A 17,471-nucleotide genomic window follows, 5' to 3' on the forward strand; every position below is an offset into this window, starting at 1 on the left:
GTCCATTCTCCACCCCAACACCCAACAGCTCTCAATCATAAAACTGAGCACGCAGCAGTAAGATTGCCCAGTTGCTTGTCTATGGCCCCCACTAGATTGTGGGCTCCTTGTTCATCACAGTATTCCAGCCTGGTACAGAGCAGGCAGTTAGGCACTGTCAGACACCACTCAGACCTTCATTACCAGGAGACAGAATTATTTCTCCTGGCTCCTTAGGAAACACTTCCCAGTCTCCAGCCCTCAAGGCAAGGTCTGCCACTCAAGTTTAAATTTCTGTTAAAATATTTTTTAAAAGACATTTATTTTTATTTTTATTTCTTTTTTTTTTTTTTTTTTTTTTTGAGACGGAGTCTTCCTTTATCACCCAGGCTGGAGTGCAGTGAGTGATCTTGGCTCACTGCAACCTCCGCCTCCCAGGCTCAAGCAATCCTCCTGCCTCAGCCTCCCAAGTAGCTGGGATTACAAGCACTTGCCACCACGCCTGGCTAATTTTTGAATTTTTAGTAGAGACGACGTTTCACCATGTTGGCCAGACTGGTCTTGAACTCCTGACCTCAGGTGATCCGCCCACCTTGGCCTCCCAAAGTGCTGAGATTACAGGTGTGAGCCATAGCACCCAGACTAAAAGACATTTCTTTCTTTCCAAATATAAAAGAGCATATCCTTTTGAAGCAGTCTGATTTGTCAGAATTATCTGGCAAGCTCCCCACTGTGGTGAGCCAGCCAGCACCTGCCATTCTGTGACTATGTCCCCCAGGCCTGGATCCCCCAACACACAGCCACAATCTGAAACAGCACCACTGCCACTGCCTCGTTCAACAATCAACACTTTAGAGCAGAAGCATCTTCAGAGCCCACATTATAAGCTCCAAGAGAACAGGAAGATCTCATTCACTTATACATCCCCCACTGTGTCTGATACAGTGGCTCAGCCAGAAAAAAACCACTTGGTAATTATTTATTAACTAAAGGAGTCATAGAGCTCTGTTTGTTGCAGGATGCCTGCAATTTCTGCACTCTGAAGTGTTACTTATTTCTACAGAAGAAATCAGCCAGGCACACCCCTGCCAAAAGCAACACACCAATTGTTACATTAGAATTCCTTTCCTTTCATCCTTCCATCCCTCAATTTTCTAAACTTCTTGGAACATTTTAAGAATAATCTGCCTTCCCATTTGCTTGATTTAGAGCTATAATGAGGTAGTAAGGAACTGGGGTGGTTGGTAACTGTTGCTGCCTGTTACAGGCATCTATGCACAATGCTGTTTTAGTTAAACAAATGAGCTCAGATGTGCTGGCAGCAGGCAACTAACAAACCATCATTTGCAGTAAATAAAAGTAAAATGGTACTGTAAAAATATGCCAGTGTTTCCAAGAATATTACAATTAGAAACCAAATGTTGTTTCTGCAGATTTGGGCAGTAAAAACACATAAAAGGGGGCAAAAAGGCAGTGTCAAATATTCATACTAATTCAGACTAAATAAGTATCACACAGTATACTTCAAGTTTAATGCATACATAAATTCCATACCTCCAGGTCAATTTGAAAACTGTCAATAGTGGGAAATGAGGGATAAATACTTAAAACTAGTAATCTCTTAGTCAAAGTAGCTAAACAAACTAAACTCTCAACAACCATACTGATCCAATGACCAGGTGTGACTCTCCCTGAGGCAATCCATATATTAGAAGCCTTCTTCTCAGAGGATGGCCGCACTATCACTTTGGCAGCAACATAAACAGATGGGAGTCACAAAACTGGAATCTCAGTTTTATTTTGTTTTTTACTGATACATAATAATTGTAAATATTTGTGGAATACATGTGGTATTTTGATACATGTACACACTGTGAAAGATCAAATCAGGGTAATTGGGGCATCCTCATCTCAAACATCTGTCATTTCTTTGTGTCAGTTTTGCTGGTGACATCACAATGAACAATTACTAAGGGATTGGAGAACTATGCCCAAGAATCAATCAATCAACCTTTCTCTCTCTCTCTCTCTCACACACGCACACACACACAAAATCTGAAACACGGTTAAGAAACTTCATTGGGCTACCCGGAAGATAATTCAATAAGGAAGTGGTTATGAAAATTTTCACAACTAGGCTGGGTGCTGTGGCTCATGCCTGTAATACCAGCACTCTGGGAGGCTGAAGCGGGTGGATCACCTGAGATCAGGAGTTCAAGACCAGCCTGGCCAACGTGGCAAAACCCCATCTCTACTAAAAATACAAAAATTAGCTGAGTGTGGTGATGCGCACCTGTAATCCCAGCTACTTGGGAGACTGAGGCAGGAGAATCACTTGAACCCGGAAGGTGGAGGTTGCAGTGAGCCGAGATGACACCACTGCACTCCAGCCTGGGCAACAAGAGCGAAACTCTGTCTCAAAAAAAAAAAAAAAAGAAAAAAAGAAAAAAGAAAATGTTCACAACTATAGAGGAAGCTCTTAAACATTACCATTGCCACTTCTGGGCCATATTCTGTTTGCTTCCTTGGATTTCATGAAGAGAATCTCCCTAGGGAGACAACTGTCATCAACCTCAACCTCACACCCTCTACATGAAGTGTAGGTTGCAGAGAAGACTGGTAAGGTAAATCAGAGCAAAAGAATGGAGTATCCTTATGTCATGCTAAGGAGTTTGGATTCCATCCTACATCTAATGGGGAGTCATTAAGCACAAAATAAAACACAAACATTAACAAAACTCTTAGAGCAGCAGCAAGATGGTCAGGGTATATAATGGTTAAATATCTGACCCTGGCTACAACCATCCTGAGATTTTTAGGGGGGAAGAAAAAGATAATGAGAACGACAGCAATAATCAGGTCTCCACTAGAGTATATGATAAAGTCTAACCATGTGCTCACAACAATCCCTATATAATTAACCACTGCTGCCAAGTGTCTGGCTAGCAGATTTTGATGAACCACTGTTACTAAATCACAACACAATCAGGTACATAATCTTTAAAAATTCTTGTTTAATTCCACTAAAATTATAGACCAAATTAAAATACTAGGAAGGATTTCCAACAGCAAGAATATGGAACGTCTCTGCACCCACTGGATTCACAGGCGGATCATGTTTAAAACATATACACCAAGTGTACTCTACCTCTCAGTTTAACCACTGCCATCAATTAGCAAAACTCCTGCACACTACCCACATAGATTTCCAATCTTGTGCTTGTTACTGAAAAGCAGATATGCCCCTGGTATAATGGAAAGCGATCGATTTTTGAAGCTGCATATTTAAGTTCCAACTTCTTCATTAACTACTGGTATGACCTAGCCAAATTACTTAATTTGAGAATCGCAGTTCTCATCTGTAAAATGGAGGTAAAAATGCCACCAACTCATAGGACAGCTATGAAGATGATATGGCAATGTGTGGAAAGTGCCCAGCACACAGCTCAATAAATATGAGTTTCCTAACTCCCCAAAAACAACAAGAAAACCCATAAGTATTGAACCGTCAAATATTTATTTATTTATTTATCCCTTAATAGACACTTAAATTACTAATTTATCAGCCTTCCCTTATCTTCCCCTGCACTGAGCAGGAGGGGAGTATAAAACATCATTTAGTAATTTTGAAGTGGTTATACGTTTTGAAATAGTACCAAAGCAGCTCTATTAAACAACTGTAGGTGATCTGCTTTGATTTTATTTACATTAATGTTTCATTAAAATAGAAGTATAAACCTAGTAGATGACAAAGAAAATCAACATCCTTGTTCACACCTAGGACATCTCTCAGTATTAAGCAACTTACATTTGTATGACGTTTTATAGTTTACAAGGTGGTTTTGAATATATGATTTCATTTGATACAGCCACCTTGTGAAAAAGGAATAGCAGGTAGTATTTCTATTATAGATGAGATATTCACACTGATAAAGAAAATACTAAGTGGCAGAACAAAGACTTTTTTAAGTCTAGGTTTTTTTTTTTTTTAATTTCAACTTTTATTTTGGATTCAGAGTGTACATGTGCAGGTTTGTTACATGGGTATATTGCATGATGCTGAGATTTGGGATATGAATGATTCCATCACCCAGGTAATGAGCAAAGTACCCAACAATTTTTTAACCCTTGTCCCCCTCCTTCTTCCCCCCATAGTAGTACCCAGTGTCTATTGTTCTCCTTTATATACATAAGTAATCAATGTTTAGTTTCCACCTGTATGTAAGAACATGCAGTATTTGGTTTTCTGTTCCTATGTTAATTTCCTTAGGATAACGGCCTCTAGCTGCATCCATGTTGCTTGCAAAGGATATGAATTCATTCCTTTTATGGCTGCATAATAGTCTATGGCATATATATAGCACATTTTATTTATCCAATTTACTGTTGTTTTTTCTGGTTTTTTTGTTTGTTTGTTTGTTTTGAGATGGAGTCTCTTTCTGTCACCCAGGCTGGAGTGCAATGGCACAATCTCGGCTCACTGCAACCTCCGCCTCCCGGATTCAAGCAATTCTCCTGCCTCAGCCTCCTGAGTAGCTGGGATTACAGGTGTATGCCACCACACCTGGCTAATTTTTGTACTTCTAGTAGAAATGGGGTTTCACCATGTTGGCCAGGCTGGTCTCGAACTCCTGACCTCAAGTGATCCTCCCGCCTAGGCCTCCCAAAGTGCTAGGATTAAAGGTGTGAGCCACCATGCCCAGCCTCCAATCCACTGTTGATGAGCACCTAGGTTGATGTGATGTCTTTGCTATTGCAAATACTGCTGTGATAAATATACAAGTGCATGTGTCTTTTTGGTAGAATTATTTATTTTCTTTTGAATATATACCCAGTAATAGGATTGCTGGGTGAAATGGTAATCCTGTTTTAAGTTCTTTGAGAAATCTCCAGACTGCTTTCCATGGTGGCTGAACTAATTTACATTCCCACCAACGATGTATAAGCACTCCCTTTTCTCTGCGGCCTCACCAGCATCTGTTATTTTTTGACCTTTTAATAACACCATTCTGACTGGTGTGAGATGGCAAATCACTGCGGTTTTGATTTGCATTTCTCTAATGATTAATGATGTGGAGCACTTTTTCATGTTTGTTGGCTTCTTATATGTCTCCCTTTGAAAACTGTCCATTCACGGCTGCGCATGGTGGCTCACGCCTGTAATCCCAGCATTTTGGGAGGCCAAGGCAGGTGAATCACGAGGTCAGGAATTCGAGACCAGCCTGACCAATGTGGTGAAACTTCTACTAAAAATACAAAAATTAGCCAGGCATGGTGGTGGGCACCTGTAATCCCAGCTACTCGGGAGGCTGAAGCAGGAGAACTGCTTGAACCTGGGAGGCGGAGGTTGCAGTGTGCCAAGGTTGCGCCATTGCACTCCAGCCTGGGTGACAGAGTGAGACTCCATCTCAAAAAAAAAAAGAAAGAAAGAAAAAGAAGGAAAAGAAAATTGTCCATTCATGCCTTTTCCCCATTTTTTAATGGGGTTATTTGGTTTTTGCTTGTTGAACTGTTTGAATTCCTTATAGATTCTGGATATTAGATGTTTGCTGAATGCAGTTTGCAAATATTTTCTCCCATTCTGTAGGTTGTCTGTTTACTCTGTTGATTTTTTATTTTGCTGTGCAGATGCTCGTTAGTTTAAATAGATTCCACTGGTCAATTTTTGTTTTTGTTACAATTGTTTTTCAGAACTTAGTCACAAATTCCTTCCCACGGCCGATGTCCAGAATGGTGTTTCCTAGGTTTTCTTGTAGGATTCCTACACTCTGTGTTCTTGCATTTAAATCTTTAATCCATCTTCAGTTAAACTTTTTATATGGTGAAAGGTAGTGGTCCAGTTTCATTATTCTGCATATGGTCAGCTATTCCAGAACCATTTATTGAATAGGAAGTCTTTTCCTTATGATTTTTGTCCGCTTTGACAAAGATCAGATAGCTGTAGGTATATGGCTTTATTTCTGGGTTCTCTATTCTGTTCCACTGGTCTGTTTTTGTGCCGATATCATGCTGGTTTTGTTACTGTAGCCTTATAGTATACTTAGAGGTCAGATAATGTGACGCCTCCAGCTTTGTTCTTTTTGCTTAGGATTGTTTTGGCTATTCAAGCTCTTTTTTTGGTTCCATATTTTTGAACAGTTTTTTCTAATTCTATGAAAAATGACATGGTAGTTTCATAAGAATAGTATTGTATCTGTAGATTGCTTCGGACAGTATGGCCATTTTAACAATGTCAATTCTTCCCATCCATGAATATGGAATGTTTTTCCATTTGTTTGTATTGTCTATGATTTCTTTCAGCAGTGTTTTATTGTTCTCCTTATAGAGATCTTCCACCTCCTCGGGCAGATGTATTCCTAGGTATTTTCTTTTTTGTGAGGCTGTTGTTAATGGGTTTGCATTCTTGATTTGGCTGTCAGCTTGAATATTATCAATGTATAGAAATGCTACTGATTTTTGTACATTGATTTTGTATCCTTCTGAAGTCATTTATCTGCTCTAGGAGTCTTCTGGAGGAGTTTTTAGGATTTTCTAGGAGCATATTGTCAGCAAAAAGAGATGGTTTGACTTCTTCTTTTCCTATTTGAGTACCTTTTATTTCTTTCTCTTGCCTGATTGCTCAGGCTAGGATGACCATTATTTTTATTTTTTAAAAGAAAATGGCTATTACTTTGGATGTGCATGGTGGCTCACGCCTGTAATCCCAACACTTTGGGAGGCTGAGACAGGCAGATCACCTGAGGTCAGGATTTTGAGACCAGTCTGGCCCCAAAGTGGTGAAACCCCGTCTCTACTAAAAATACAAAAATTAGCCAGGTCTGGTGGCTCACACCTGTAATCCCAGCTACTCAGGAGGTTGAGGCACAAGAATCACTTGAACCTGGGAGACAGAGGTTGCAGAGAGCCGAGATCATGCCACTGCACTCTAGCCTGAGTGACAGAGTGAGACTCTGTCTCAAAAAAGAAAAGAAAAGAAAAAAGAAAGTGGCTATTACTTTTTATTATTGTAAAAATGAACCATCCCAAAATCACCAGGAGGCAACACTAAACACCTATCAAAATTGCAAAAATAAAAAATAGTGACAACATCAAATGCCAGCGAGGAGGCAGATAAACCGGCTCTCTCATACATTGCTGGTGGGAAAGTAAAGTGATAAAACCACTCTGGAAAGCCATTTGGCAATTTCCTATAAGGCTAAATATGCACTAACTATACAACACAGCAATTGCACTCTTGAACATTTATCTCAAAGAAATGAAAACTTATGTTCACTCAAAAACTTGTACATGAATTTCATAGCAGCTTTATTCATTACAGCCAAAAAGTGGTAATGATCCAAATGTCCCTCAGTGAGTGACTGTCTAAACAAACTATGGCACATCTACAACACAGAACACTACTTAGCAATTAAAAAGGAATGAACAAGTGAGACCCATAACAACTTCAATGGATTTCAAGACACTATGCTGAGTGAAAGAAAAGAGCCCTTCTCAAAATGTTACATAATGTAAAATTCCATTTACATAATATTGCTGAAATAAAACTACAGAAATAGAAAACTAATTAGTGGCTGCCAGGAATTAGGGATGGGGATGGGGAGGAGAGGATGGGTGTGGCTATAAAGGGTAAGCACTGTATCTTGATCATGGTTGGTTACATAAATCTACTCACATGATAAAACGGTATAGAGCTATACATAAACACACAAATGAATGCACGGATAAATAACTGTGTTAGTCCATTTTGCATGGCTATAAAGGAATACCTGAGCCTGAGTAATTGGAGAAAAGAGGTTTAATTTGTTCATGGTTCTTCAAGCTGTATAAGAAGCATGGTGTTAGCATCTGCTCAGCTTCTGGTAAGGCCTCAGGAAGCTTACAATCATTGCAGAAGGTGAAGGAGGAGCCAGCATGTTACAAGGCAAGAGAAGAAGCAAGAGAGAGAAAGGAAAAGAGATGCCACACTCTTTTAAACAACCAGATCTTGTGTGAACAAACTGAGCAAGAATTCACTCATCATCGGGGGATGGCGTTAGCCATTCATGAGGGATCTGCCACCATGACCCAAACACTTCTCACCAGGCCCTACCTCCAACGTTGGAGGTCACATTTCAACATGAGATTTGGAGGGGACAAAATATCCAAACCGTATCACTGACAGCTGAAATCTCAATAAGCTCTGGGGATTGTACCAATGTCAGTTTCCTATTTTTGATACTGTACTGTAGTTATACAAGATGTTACAGTTACAAGAAACTATGGGAGCTAAAGAACCACCCTGTATATTTTTGCAACCTCTAATCCATCTAAATTATTTCCAAGTAAGTTTTAAAAACTGAACCAGCCAGGTGCAGTGGCACATGCCTGTAGTGCCAGCTACTCAAGAGGCTGAGGGGGGAGGACTGCCTGATTCCAGGAATTTAAGAACAGCCTGGGCAACATAGCAAGACCTCATCTCAAAAAAAAAAAAAACTGAACCATAAAAAGCTATACAAACATATTAAAAATTTAAATGAATATATCATATACATTTTAAAATATATATACAATTTTGCATGAACAATATTATGTTATACACATGGTTTTATAACTGGCTTTAACTACTTAATATGCTGTAGGTCCTTTTCCATATCTAAAAACATAGGATTGTTTTTAACAGCTATATGTTGTTCCAGTGTGCAGATGCACCATTTTTATTTATGTAGCCGATCTTACTGGTGGACATTTAAGTTGTTAGCAATTTTCTACCATAAACATTGCTATGAATGTCTTTACACATGTCTCTCCACATATATTTCTGAACTTGTCCAATTATGTCCTTAACATAAATCTGGAAGTGCAATTGCTAGGTCAATGAACACTTCTGTTCTGATGAATGTCGCAAATTATATTCCAGAAAGATTACCCACCAGTAGTGCATAATTGTGGCTTATAATCTTCCACACATTGCTAGATTTGCAAAGTTGCAAATCAAGATCTTTTGACACCAAATCCAGTTATCTTTAAACTCAAATAAGTATGTGATGACAGTAAGCAAGCATAAAGCTTTATTACAAATATGGATTGTTTTCCCTCTAAAATGGCCTACAGAGGAACCCATAAAGGGTATGATGTCTAAGTAGCAAATTATTACCGTGCCATGTAAATTTAGAAGGAACCCTATTCAACATGACCTAAATTCTTTAGCTGTCCCAGGCAATCAATTGTTGTATTAAATAACAAGAGGGACGGGGCACATAAATATTGTACAGAGTTTATAAACTCTATGGACTTAAACTCATGTGAGAATCCTCTGGCATAACAAACGGCTCTGGCCTAAACTTCAAGAATGGTCTAGTCAACAAAATACAGAAATATTCAGTTGTGACAGAAAAAGTAAAAACTCAGTAAATGTGGGCCGGGCACGGTGGTTCACACTTGCAATCCCAGCACCCTGGGAGGCCGAGGCAGGTGGATCACCTGAGGTCAGGAGTTCAGGACCAGCCTGCCAACATGGCGAAACCCCGTCTCTACTAAAAATACAAAAATTAGCCGAGCATGGTGGCTCACACTTGTAGTCCTAGCTACTCAGGAGGCTGAGGCAGGAGAATCGCTTGAACCTGGGAGGTGGAGGTTGCAGTGAGCCGAGATTGCGCCACTGCACTCTAGTCTGGGTGACAGAGTGAGACTCTGTCTCAAAAAAAAAAAAAGAAAAAAAAGAAAAAAACTTAGCAAATATTAAATAAAAAATTCTGGATTATATTTGTTCATTATAAAGACACATGATTGACTATATTGCTGCTTAAGCAGAAAATGCTTCCAAATGTCATCAGCCACAATTCAGGAGGTGATGGAAGAGAAACAACCGTGGCCTTGATGGTAGATCTGCTCTCCACCACAACTCAGGGGAGACCCCACCACAGCTCATGAATGATGGAATAAAAAGAGCAGAGCTTGGTGTTAAAGCATGTATCCCTTCATTCATCAACAGAGTACCACTGTTGGATGTCAATTAGTTTTCCCATCCTGGCAAATTAATAAGGAAAAAATATTTGTTGGTAGGGAAAAAAAGCCTCTTTCATATGAAGCCTGTAGTTCAAGAATTCAAGTTTCCACAATAAAAATAAATATATAACATGGACCATCTAATAAACTAAATACCTAGTCCTGATAATTGTCACATATGAAAATATGCAAGAGGTATTTACAATATGTTGGTCAATTGGTGTAGCAGGTCAGGCAGGCTACAGTTTGCAAGTGAAATACTCACAACTGGGGTCAACAGAAGCAGCACACTTAAGCTAACTCAGCTGATGTTCTGTGACTTAGGTCGTGGAGGCTATACGTAGTACCTAAAGAAACGATTTGTGCCTCTTTAGTGGTTTCTATCATCCAACACTTTTTTCCTTTGTCATCTCAATCTGCTTTTCTACTAACTCATCTGTCTCTTTCTTCTTCATCTGAACACTTTGGATTTTGTGTGTGTGTGTTTTAGAGACAGGGTCTCGATGCATTCCCAAGGCTGGATTACAGTGTCATGATCCCAGCTCACTGCCGCTTAGAACTCCTGGGCTCAAGCAATCCTCCCACCTCAGCCTCCCGAGTAGCCAAGACTACAGGTGTGTGCCACCATGCCCAGCAAATTTTTTTTTGTAGCAATGGAGTCTCATTATGTTGCCCAGGCTAGTCTAGAACTCCTGGCCTCAAACAATCCTCCTGCCTTGACCCCCAAAGTACTGGGATTACAGGCATAAGCCACAGTACCGGGTCACTGGATTTTTAAGTATTATAAGAGGTACCAATGGACACTGCCAGGCCATGGTGTTGGTCCTCAGGGATTAAGGTTAAAAAAAATAAGAAGTTGAATAATATATACTCTTAGAAGAAAAGCTTACCGATTGGTTGTATAATAACACCACAACCTCAAAAAAAAAAAAAAAGTCTTATTATATACATTTAGCAGACTTCACTGATCTGAGATTTACTAATTCAGGATTGGGGGCTGTTTGTCTAAAATTGAGTTGAAGCCTGGACAACATAGTGAGACCTTTTCTCTACCAAAAAAAAAAAAATTAGCTGGGCATGGTAGAGTGCCTGTAGTCCCAGCTGCTCCTTGAGCCCTGGAGGTGGAGGCTGCAATGAGCTGCCCTCCAGCCTGGCCAATACAGCAAAACCCTGTCTCAAAAAAATTAAAATTAAAATTAAAATTAAACAAATTGAGTTGAAACTGACTTTTGCGTTGTACTTTAAAGAAATCATTTTGACAAGGGAGAAGGGGGTTTAGAAAAAGTATTATTTAACCTTCTACAAAAGAAATGTGTTTAAAGATGTTAGCATATTATTGTCCATATGCAAATAAATTTGCTGAAATAACTTGCATTTTGTACAGGCCTATATACACTATTCAAAGTTCTTTCACCTTTATTATTTCATTTGATTTCTTTTAAAAACCCTGAGAAGTTGACCGAGGAAATGGGAGTATCCTCACTTTACAAGTGACAGAAATAGAGAAGCAGAGTAACTTGTCCAATGTCACGGTATAAGAATAAACATATTTAACTTCCAGATTAACACTCTTTCAATATGAATAATATTAAATGAGATACTCTTAAGGCAAACCCACATAATATCAACCTAGAAACACTCCAGCAACTAGTTGGAATTTCTATATATTCCTAAAAGAAGTTGTGTCACACATAAATTATTATAAAAAGTACATCTACATTATAATTCCAATCATGCAAAAATTATGTGAATTATAAAGAATTGGAAGAAAACAAAATTTTAAATCTAATAAGGAAAATGGTAAGATGATAGACGACTTTCTTGTAACTGCTATGAAATCATAAACTATAGTGTGGCCAGGAAGCTAAAATTTTAAATTAAGTATTCCCTACTTCACAGTTTTCTGTAATTTAGACTGGTTTTATTTTACTTTTAGGCACACCGTTCTCATATATGAATCTCAATAATGAAAAGTGAGAAATTAATAGCTCAAATATTTTTAAGAAAAGCAGATAGGCAAAAAAATTGTTGGGGGAGAAGTCATAACAGACCTCTGAACACAGGTTTGCTGAACAATCAAACTGTAAGTTTCATAACATAAACATTGAAAATCCTTAGTCCCTTCAGCTGAAAGTTCCGCCATAAAATTCTTTCAAAACTGACATTTTTAATTAATGATGTCATTTTCAGCCAACAACATACAAATTCTGCTAAATATATAATGTTAGTCAAAGATATAACCTGAAAAAATCAACAAGTAACCATTTAGGAAAGGACAGAAGCACTTCTGAAGACATTTTCCCCCTTACCTTAGCAAAGAGAATTACAGAAATCATTCACAAAACTAACAAGAATCAGCCAATTCAGTGGTTAAACTGTGGGAAGGTTAATGTTTTAAGAGAACCTATTAATAGGAAAAAGTCAAAGGACAAAAACTGCATATAAATTATAGCAATTTTTAACGCACCCATGCAGAACCAAAAAGGTGTTTACATTCATGTGATTCACAGACAATCGTATATGCTGTCATTCAACTGCCAAAATGAAAGGAAATATAACTATTAAAATGTCAAAATGTCAGCAACTACTATGCTAGATAATACGGTGTTTATTTTCCCAAGAAAGAGAAAAAAATTGACTTAAAAAAAAAAAACAAAACAAAATTCCAACCAACACAGTGAGAAAGAAGAGGAATCAAGGGTGCACCTGCAGTAAAACTTACATGTCCCTTTACTTTAATGATTTAAAGGATATATTTCCCCCATTTAAGCTTTTAGCTTAAGGGACTGATTAATCCTGGGAAAACTTAAGCATCTTCTAAAATGATTTTTGCATAGAAAGGTATAAATGAAAGAATGGGAAATAAAGGTTTTGACTCAAGATGTAAAAACTGAACTTCTTGTGGTCCCTCAATTTGAAAAATATAATAAGATGCCAAGAAAAGTCTCAAATTATTTATTCCCTGAGTAAAACAGCCTAGTACATTATTTTGGTCACCAACCAAGCAAACCTACAAAGAAAAAGTTAAAACAGAATTTAGAAGATGGTTTAGCAGCGATCCCAGGCCCACCTCTACAGCAGAGCAGATTTTTCAACTTGAAAAGTTCTAATAAAATTGAACATAAAGTGTGCCAAAGAGCCTAAAAATATAGAAACAGAGACAGGCATCAAAGATTCAAAGAAGAAAGTAATTTTACAATCACTTGCTTCTGTCAGTTAAAAACGTGACCTAATTAAACAAAAGTCTCTCTTCCTGTGTGTCAACTGAGGAAACAGACTAAGAAACTTTGACAAAGGATCATTCAGGCAGCTCTGCTTAAAAAGAGAGAAGATACACTCTACTCAAGGCAAGGTGAAAATACTAAACAGATTACCCATCAGCTTGTGTGATCACTGTAAATCATGGCACTCAAGATTCCTCTGATTATGATCTGCAGCTTTGAAAAATGCTTGAAAATGTGAACATATAATCTGGTGGTTCCACTCTCAAAGATTACCATACGATTTAATGCTGCAGCTCTTTAGTACTTATGTGAAACTGGGTCTCAGATTAGCCTGTGCTTCCCAAGGAGACAGTGTGGCATGATGGTCAACGGAATTCCTCTGTGGACTTAGACAAATAAACCTGGTTTAAATTAAATCTGGTCCTTACTCGCTACTCACTGTGTGGCTTTAGACAACCTTCCTAGGCCTCAGTTCTCTCACACATGGGAATAATAGACTTGAATAACAATAACAGAACTAAAAAAATGGAGGTGTCTACAGCAATGGGTCCAGCATCTGACAAACAGTGAGCTCAATAAATAACTGGTAAAGTAACAATGATGCTTATGTTAGCGAATCCTTTTAGCAGAATTATATTATCATTATCTTTTATCATTTTATCATTCTATTTTATCATTTATCTCAGTAGAATTAAATTTTTTATCATGTAAGAAAAATCCCTGAAAGAAAAGTCAAAGTGACAAGTGGAAACTAACAATGCTAAAGAGAAACGGAAGCCCTTTAAGAGGATAAGAGTACAGCAAACTGAAGTTTAGAAAACATTATATGATGTGGTATATAACTACAATGGGTAATTAGTCAGACTTAAGGAAGGAAATTACATCATGGATTATGAACTTTGAAGGCATTATACTAGGCCAGGCACAGTGGCTCAAGCCTATAATCCCAGCACTTTGGGAGGCCAAGGCAGGCAGATCACTTGAGGTCAGGAGTTCAAGACTAGCCTGGCCAACATGGTGAAACCCCGTCTCCACTAAAAAATACAAAAATTAGCGGGCATGGTGGTGCACACTTGTAATCCCAACTACTTGGGAGGCTGAGGCGGGAGGACAACTTGAACCCAGGAGGCGGAGGTTACATTGAGCCGAAATCACGCCACTGCACTCCAGCCTGGACGACAGAGAGAGACTCTGTCTCAAAAAAGAAAGAAAGAAAGAAAGCATTATGCTACATGAAATAAGCCAGTCACAAAAAGACAAATATTGTATGATTCCACTTATATGACATACCCAGAGTAGTCAAATTCATAGAGACAGAAAGTAAAAATAGAGGTGACCAGAAACTGGAGGGAGAGGATGGGAAGTTATTGTTTAATAGGTATAGCATTTCTATCTGAGGTGATGAAAACATTCTGGAAAGGGATGGTGGGGATGGTTGCACAACCCTGTGAATGTACTTTAAACTGTACAATTAAAAATGGTTGAAAAGGTTACAAGAGTCAAGAGGACCAGACGAAAAAACAATAATTTAAAAAATGGTTGAAAAGGTAAATTTTATGTTTATTTTACCACAATAAAAAAAACATGAATAAAATCTTTCCATATTATAGGATAGTTAGTAAATTATAGCAGACTAGACTCAATTCCCAAATAGTGATATTGAAACAGGCTCATCTCTGGAATACCATACAACTTATAAGATCTTTCACACAGCCAAGTCCTTATGTTATTTGTTTCGTGTTGGCTGTTCTGCTACACGGGCCTTTTGCTGCTCTTCTAACAAGCAGAACTTACTCCCACTTCAGCCTCTTTACACTCGCTGCCCCTCTACCTGGAATACTCTCCACAAAACATGCATGGCTCACTCCCTGGCATCATAATGTCTCTGCTCAAATGCTGCTTTCCCAGAGACTCTCTGGCTAAAGAAATCTCCTAAAGCTATTGCTCTCCATCACCTCACTCCGCTTCGCTTTTCTTCCTTACACTTGACACTTCCAGAAATGACCTAACATATTTATTTGTTCATTTGTTTATTGCTCATCTCCTCTAGTAACATATAAACTGCATGAGAGCAGGGACTTTGTCACTCATGTTTTTAGTCCTTAAAAACAGTCCCTAGCAACTAGAAGACATTCCATAACTATTTTTTTAGGTATATTAATCAAAAAAATACTTTTTTTTTTTTTGATGTGGAGTTTCTTTCTGTCTCCCAGGCTGGAGTACAGTGGCATGACCTCAGCTCACTGAAACCTCTGTTTCCAGGGCTCAAGCGATTCTCCTGCTTCATCCTGAGGTCAGGAGTTTGAGACCAGCCAGGCCAACATGGCAAAACCCTGTCCCTACCAAAAATACAAAAATTAGCCGAGCGTGGCACACACCTGTAGTCCCAGCTACTCAGGAGCCTGAGGCAGAAGAATTGCTTGAACCCAGGAGGTGGAGGTTGCAGTAAGCTGAGATTACACCACTGCACTACAGTCTGGGAGACAGAGTGAGACTGGGTCTCTCAATAAAAAAAAAAATTTAAAAACATTTTAAAAATGAGAGAGAATTAAAACAATATACACCATAATGTTAACAAGTTACTCTTGGTTGTTATTATTTTTATCTTTTTTTTTTTTTTGCCTTCCTGGTGCTTTTCTGTATTTAAAGTATTAAAAATGAACATGCATTACTTTGGTACTTAGAAAAATTAGTTTTAAGTGACTGTGCCAAGAGCTGCCCTTTTTGCCTTATATGAGCACCATCTAGTGCTCAGTACACATAATACAATTTCTGTAACACAGTAAAGTTTTCTGAAAAGTAGCCTTTATAAAAAGTAGGGTGTGGCTGGGCATGGTGGCTCATGCCTGTAATCCCAGCACTTTTGGAGGCTGATGTGGGTGGATTGCTTGAGGCCAGGAGTTCGAGACCAGCCTGACCAACATGGTGAAACCCTGTCTCTACTAAAAATATAAAACTAGCCAGGCATGGTGGCATGTGCCTGTAATCCCAGCTACTTGGGAGGGTGAGGCAGGAGAATCACTTGAACCTGGGAGGCAGAGGCTGCAGTGAGCCAAGGTTGTGCCACTGTACTCCAGCCTGGGCAACAAGAGCGAAACTCTGACTCAAAAAAAAAAAAAAAAGGTAGATTGCTTATACACAAAGATGACTATTACTATAATCACTGTCTGGCTTAATTTTTAAAACAGCAGAACAATTAGTTCAAAAGAGGCACAGGACTTTCAATCATCAAGATAAAGCGGTCATCAGAAAATTGGTTAAATTTCTGCTGCTTATTTTCATTCCTCAAATATTTTAGACTAACTCTCAAGACAGAGTCCTAGGTCTTTGTAAACTAATAGGTAATTACTCCTTGAAAGAAGAGCAAAGTCAGACACTTTACATGCATGATAGTGTTTCATCATCCCTATGAATCTACATGGTTGGGGTTATTATTTCCATTTTACAAAAGCAGCAACAGGTTCAGTGAGATTAAGCAGCTTTCCTGAATTCACAAACTAGTCAGTTGTGGAGCTCAGGCAAGGTCAGTTTGGCTCCAAAATCCATGTTCCCCCTGCCATGCTACATGGTCTCCATTCTTCACACTTCACCCAAAGTCACTGCACCTTTTAGCAAAACAATTCCTCTGGAGAAGAGTATTCAGGCTGCTGCTATACTGCTCAGAGCTGCTCTCAAATCTGGAACTCTAAGCTCATTAAGTATTAACACTCAAATCAGGTATTAATTTAAAACAAAAGAACTTTTTAAAGATATTATTCTCTATACTGCTGTTAGCTGGTTACACACACTTACTGAGATGTAGGACTTTCCATTTCCTACACAGTAATAGAAATTCAGACCTTCAGCACATCACAGGTATATTGCTGCAGATGTCTCAGATTTTGTTTTCCTGCCCTAGTTTTTCTTCCTGCACTTTCCACCTACTCGCCCTACTTAAAAAAAGAATGTCTCTGAAACAATGTTTTCTCCAAATCCACTCAACAAGTGCCTACAAGGGACCCTACTTCTAATCCTCAGCTTTCTAACAAGTGTGCAAAAAATAGGTAACAGGTGGACATATTTTTATTTCCCAGTTCAGCCTTCCATAGTTAGAGCCCCTACACCCTTCAGAGCCCCAGACCACTCTAGACCCAAGCAGCCTTATCAATTTACCCTGAAGCATCATGAACTATGTTGGGAAGCAATTTCTACATTCCCAACCTATTACACTTGATTCCCATTCCTCTCAACACAAACTGGAAGCATTACTAGAAGTCATCTGGCCACGTTTCCTTTATAGTACAA

The 17,471-nt window shown here is 38.7% G+C and overlaps 1 protein-coding gene across 50 annotated transcripts in view; it reads right to left on the reverse strand.

Moving 5' to 3' along the window:
* The window catches only part of DYM (dymeclin), a 411,382-nt gene that overhangs the window by 350,605 nt on the left and 43,306 nt on the right, over positions 1–17,471 (reverse strand). The gene's annotated exons all lie outside the window — the stretch shown is intronic.

Source organism: Pan troglodytes, chromosome 17, assembly GCF_028858775.2.
Source record: "Pan troglodytes isolate AG18354 chromosome 17, NHGRI_mPanTro3-v2.0_pri, whole genome shotgun sequence".
NCBI lineage: Eukaryota > Metazoa > Chordata > Mammalia > Primates > Hominidae > Pan > Pan troglodytes.